Genomic DNA, 6,326 nt, shown 5'->3' on the forward strand with positions numbered 1-6,326 from the left:
TTGGTGTGTTTTTCACCAAAATTTTGGCTCCTTGGACTACCTGTAGGGAAAGGCATAGAGAACAACCAGCCAGGGTGACAAGGACAAAGGAAGGACAGGCTTGGAAGGACACTGTCACAGCCACCCAATTTTACCCTTTTTGATAAGGATCACCCAGAAAAATGCTGCTCATGGAAGAGGAAACACAAGCCCTGCCAGCAAAAGGATGAAACAAACCCTCCTGGGCAAGGTCCTCTTCTCCAGGCCCCAAACTTGGCACAGCCTCTTTATTTGACTCATTGCAACCACAGAATCTTTAGGAAAAAAAGCCCTCCAAGATCACTGAGTCCAACCATTCCCCACCACTGAACCATGTCCCCAGGTGCCACATCCACTGCATTAAAATGTACCAGCTTAAGTACAATTCCAGAGGATTTCCCCCCATTGTTAGGTATTTTATATCCACAATAATCAAGGGTAATCAGCATCCCATCAAAACTAGGGACACAAATGAGTGGAAAGGAGAGCTCTTCCAGGATTATCCCAAATACTCCTTACCTGTGGAGGTGCCACCTTTGCCTGATTTTCACTCCCCTCCGAGGGATGTTCTCAAAGGGAGTTGGAGTCTTGGATAGACAGACCTTGGGCTGGGCCAGTCTGGGAATTTATATCCCTGTGCTGGCAGAAACTTGTGATCTCAGCAGCAGAATTTAGCGTTGCTCTGCCGAAAGGTGTCGGGAGCTGGTTTGTGTTCGAAACACCTGCAAAATAGGTTTGTGACAAGGAAAGGTTTGGAGTGGAAATGATGGAGGTGATTTGAGCAGAGGATGGTGAGCAGGAGAGAGTGGCAGATCGCTGGGCTGGCACTGGGCACAGCTGGGCTGGCACTGGGCACAGCTGGGCTGGCAGATTTTGCAACCTGTGGCCTGCAGGCAGGTGAGTGCCAGTGGCCAGGGAGGGGATGGCAGTGCTGAGCTCCCAGCAAAGCCCAAGGGATCCCTGGATCCAGCTTCATCTCCTGGCAGGAATCGCAGCCAGAGCAAGCCAGGCATGGTCACAGGGAGAGATGAGCAGCAGTGGGGTCACACCTCACCTGGCAATAACCCCTCCTTGGAACCACCTTTTCCTCTTCCAAAACTGCTCTCAGCTGTGAAATTGAGCCCAGGGGAAGCCATTCCCTGTGGATGAGTCCAACATCCCTCCCAGCAGCTCCCTGTGCCTCAGCTGTGTCACCTGCCTCTGCATGCTGGAGGGAAACCTTACAAACTCAGTGCAAAGCTGTTGCACTGCAGTTCTTATGGGATTTGAGGAATTATTATCCCCTCTCAGTTAGGGGGAGGATCTCTGGCTTCCTGGACAGGAGATAGATTTTCTCTGCAGGCTGGGTGCCTTCATCAGTTGTTAAGCTGTTGGAAAACGTGTGGTGACATCAGAAAAACACTCCTGATGAGGATATCTGGGCATCTTTATGAGCACAGATGACATGTCCAGCCCGAAATCTCTCTTTACTCAACCTCCAGAAAATAGATCACATTGCCAGCAAACCCAGGACCCAGCCTGAGGTTTCATCCACTAAAAGAGAAGTGAATAATCCTCATCCAAAGCCTATGGAATTGCAGGAGAGTGGTGTCCAGGGTGGGAAGGCTGCAGAGCAGGAGTGGGGGTCAGTAAATGGGTTTGATAACACCCCATCCCTATGCTGTGTGCAGCACCCTCTGCGCAAGTGCCCGGAGCTGCTTGTGCCCAGGAGGAGCCTACATTCTGAGAGCTAAAATATCTCAGATCTGTGGGGAAGACAGAAGCTGCTGAGGCAGGAGGTGTGTGATCCACGCTGCTGCTTCTGGAGAGCTTCCTGGCATCAGCAGGAGTAGGAGTGGGTGTGGAAGGAACAATAACCAGGGACTACACAGCCAGGAATTTATACTGATTAATTGGCCCTTTTGCCATCAGAAGGGAAATCACACACAAGCAGCCCTGGCTGACACAAAAATCCAGCAGGTTTTTCAGCCTAGCTTGTGGCATCTACTGATACCTTTCAGTACAACCCAAACCTCCACATTTTGGTGAAGATTTTGTAAACATCCAGGAATCTGCTGCCAGAAAGGGCCCAGAACTTCAGGGTGTGGCAAGGCCCTGGCACAGGGTGCCCAGAGAAGCTGTGGCTGCCCCTGGATCCCTGGCAGTGTCCAAGGTCAGGCTGGATGGAGCTTGGAGCAACCTGGGCTAGTGGAAGGTGTCCCAGCCCATGGCAGGGGGTGGCACTGGATGGGCTGTGAGGTCCCATCCCACAGAAACCATTTCATGATTCTGTGATTGACATTTGGGACAATGGGAGCTGTGTTTGAGCAGAGGTGCAGTGGTGTTTGTTCCCTGCAACAGCACGAGAAGCAGCACAAGGAGCAGCCCACCCCACCAGGCCCAGGGTGCTGCCCAGCCTCAGATCCACCTGCTCCAGCAGTTCTGTGGAAAGCTCCTGCAGGAACACATGCAAGGAACTGCTAAGAAATGGGCAAATTGCTTTTTCACTTCATTTCACCCCAAGTGAAGAGGAGGGAACTTTCCCAGCAAGTGTGTTGTGATCCAGCCCTGTGTCTGGGAGGCTGTCAGCTCCCAAACTTGGGTGATTCTCAGGAAATAATGCTGGAGGAGATGCATCCTGACGTATTCTCTGTTAGCTGGCCTTCCAGAATCCACCAGTCCCACCTGGAGCATCCTGACCTGTGACAGCACAGAAGCTCCAGGCTCAGTGCCTCCCTTTCCCAGCTCTAAGCCAGGTTTTGTGCTGTGAGAGGAGTTGGCATGGGGGAGTTTTTCTGGAGCTCTTTCAGATCTGCTGGCAAGAGGGAAATGCAGAGCACATCTCACCTGGCAGGTCCAAGTGACTTGAATGCTTTGCTGAGTACAACAGAGCACTGCCAGTTACAGTCCAGGGTGAAAATACATTTTCATCCATCACACATTCCCATAAGGTAGCAAACAGCCAATACTTGGGACAGCTGGAAGGCTGGGAAGGACCCAGACCTCAGGGCCAGACAAGGCACATTCTTAATGCCTTGGTTTTACAAAGCAGGATGTTAAAGGTATGGAAAGCACATCTGTTCTCAGAGCAGCTGAGATGATGCCACCTCTGGGGCACCCCAGGTTTTCCTGCCACGGAGCCACAGGGGATACTCCTCAGGGTTGGAGGAGATGCCCCCAGGCTGGGAGGAGCAAGGGCTGAGCCTTCACCCTCAGGACAGAGCCACGTATTCCCTGCAGTGACTGCAGATGTGTTCTGGCAAAGGGCAGAGGAGATCTTCCAGCTTCCCCCTGGGAATTCTGGGGACCAACCCGAGCTGGCAAGGCTCTGCCACACCCCTGGGGAGTGCATGAACAACTGCTGGGAGGCTCTGATGGAGATGCCCTGCAGTGATTCTGCCTCGGGCTAACCCTGACCCTGCCCAGCTTAATGATAATTAGGCTAAATGACAATTAGCAATGTTTTCATGTGGGGGGGGATCAGCAGGGACACCTTCCACTGTCCCAGGCTGCTCCAAGCCCTGTCCAGCCTGGCCTTGAACACTGCCAGTGATCCAGGGGCAGCCACAGCTTCTCTGGGCACCCTGTGCCAGGACCTGCCCACCCTCACAGGGAGCAATTCCTTCCCAATATCCCATCCATCCCTGCCCTCTGGCAGTAGGAAGCCATTCCCCCTTGTCCTGTCCCTCCATCCCTTGTCCCAAGTCCCTCTCCAGCTCTCCTGAAGCCCCTTTAGGCACTGGAAGGAGCTCTGAGGTCTCCCTGGAGCTTCTCTTCTCCAGGTGAACAGCCCCTGCTCTCCCAGCCTGGCTCCAGAGCAGAGGGGCTGCAGCCTTTGGAGCATCTCCATGGCCTCCTCTGGACCCTTTCCAACAGCTCCAGACAGGTTTTTCTTGTGCTGAGGCCCCAGAATTGGATACAGAAAAAGTTGCAACCTCCTACCAGCCAGGGAGGAAACAAAAGATGCATCCCTTTATCTGCTCCTTCAATTCCTGGTGCTGGGGTTGTATGAATCCCGACTTGGAATATTGATGCTGCTCTGCCTGCCAAGGCTTTCCATATGGAAGAGGGGAAGCCGTGCCCTTCGGCAGAGGATGGGGACAAAGAGTGCAGCCGCGGGGCAGGATGTGAATAAGAGATGAATTTCAGAGTTCTTGATCTTATCATTGAAACCTTCCGGCTTGAATTAGGCGAGAATCCACAGGGAAACCGAAGAGACCTGGGCATCTTTGAATCCAGGCTTGCATCCCAAGTGCCTGGGGGCTGCTGGAGGGATGGCAGCTGCTGCAGGCTCTGAGCAAGTGCCAAATCTGAGAGTGCCTTTGTGAGCTGGGAGCTCATTTATCACGGGAATGTGGCAGGGTGGTGAAACACCACTGGGAGTGACCTTTGCTGTGTGATGGAGTGAGGTCCCTGGCTGTCATCGCCCCAGGGGACGGAAACAAGCTGGAAATGGGATGGGAATGGGATGGAAATGGGATGGAAATGGATGCTCCCCTTCTGCAAACGCTGGGCAAAACCCCAAGCTCAGAGCTCCAGGTCTGCTTCAACCCCTGCAAGGTGCTGGCTGGGGGAGCTCTCCAGCACCTTGTAGGATGTGACTTGCAAACTTTTTCTCTCTAAACAGCATCTCCCTGTCCCTCCAATGTCCTTTGTAACTCAGTATCTCTGGAAACCAGCATTTTTCAGGACTAAATGTCCAAGCAGATGATTCCTTACAAAATCCCCCAGCTGATCATTCCTGCCAGCGGTGTTTGGCTGATTTCTGGCTATGGACAGGTTGACAAGCCATCAATCCCTTTTTAATCATATTGGAACAGACTGTGGCCATCAGGGAAACCCCAAAGCACATAATGGAGCACTAAACATTACATTTCTCATGGACTTTACAGAGATAAGCCCCAAAGCAGGAATCTCCCGGAGCCGGGATGTGACACTCCCGCCCCGCAGGGATGACTCGATGTCCCCCAGACGGTGATTTTGCTTTGGCTCTGCCTCAGAGCTCAGATTCACCCCAAATCTCTGCCCTCCAGAAAGAGGAGGCTGGGTAGAGCTCGGGGTCATTTCTCTCCTGCACCAGAGAGGTTCGAACAAGAAACAGATTTTGCTGGGATGCAGGGAACAGCTTCCCAAAAGAGGAAATTGCAGGGCAATCACTGCCACGCTCACGTGGGTCTGGCACCTCACTGGGTTAACAGCAATTTCTAACAGCACCGTCTGCTGATGTTAAAAGTATTAAAAATACTTTGATTTAAGGATTTTCAGAAGCCTTTGGTGCCTCTGAGCTCACAGCGTGGCAGCACCGGAGCTGTCTCAGCCGCAGGGAGCCTTGTCGCTCCCCACGCTGCTTCCTGGGCATTCACAGGCTGATGGATTTCTCTACCTGGTAACGCTCCGACAGCCTTTTCTGGGAAGTTCGCAGAATAATTGGGAGTCGGGATGTGTTGATGAGCGTTTCTGTTCTGCGAATTGCTTGTGGATGGGGAGAAAAGCACCTTGATTAGCAGAGCCTGCAGTAATACACACGGATGAATTCCCCCATCAATAATGGATAGATAGATAGATACAGTGCAAGCTGCCTTCAGCAGGTGTTGCTGCTGGTAACTGCTTGGGGAAGGGATTGAGCCCTGAGGGGTTGTCTGCTTTGGTGTCTATCCCGGTGTGACCCTGGCTTTCCTCCCAAGGGGACAAGTGACAGAAGCAGAGGAAATGGCCTCCAGTTGAGAAGGCTGAGAGTGGATACTGGGAAAATTTCTTCATTGAGAGAGTGGTCAGGCACTGAAGTTGTGCTGTGGTGGAGTTATCATCCCTGGAAGTGCTCAAAAGCCATGTGGATGTGGCACTTGGGGACATGGGTTAGTGGTGTCCTTGGCAGTGCTGGGTTAATGGTTACACTCGATGATCCTAGAGGGCTTTTCCAACCCAAACAATTCCATGGTTCTACCTTGCAGGACAGTGGAGGATGCTCTCCTCTCCTCGAGCACCCCTGCAGCTCTCAGGATGTCCAGGAAGCACCAACACCTTCAATGCCTGAGACAATTCCGGGACAATTTTCCCAGCTGCAATGATGAACAGCACCTTTAATAAATAAAGTTACCAGTTGTATGTCCTCGGTGACAGCTGTGTTCCAAGCCCACCCCAGCAGGACAGCAGCTGTTGGGGAGTGAGGTGCCTTCCCAGCCCCTCTTTCCATGGCTCCAGCTGGCTCTGCAGCACCCCATGGATCAGGATCTCACCCCAGCTGAGCTGTGAGCCTGCAGTCACTATGGAGACTCGGCCTGAAATGCATCAATATGGAGAGGAACAGCTCGTGCCTCATGTCCCCATTC

Source organism: Lichenostomus cassidix, chromosome 14, assembly GCF_008360975.1.
Source record: "Lichenostomus cassidix isolate B80296 chromosome 14, HeHo_3.0, whole genome shotgun sequence".
In the NCBI taxonomy this organism is placed as follows: domain Eukaryota; kingdom Metazoa; phylum Chordata; class Aves; order Passeriformes; family Meliphagidae; genus Lichenostomus; species Lichenostomus cassidix.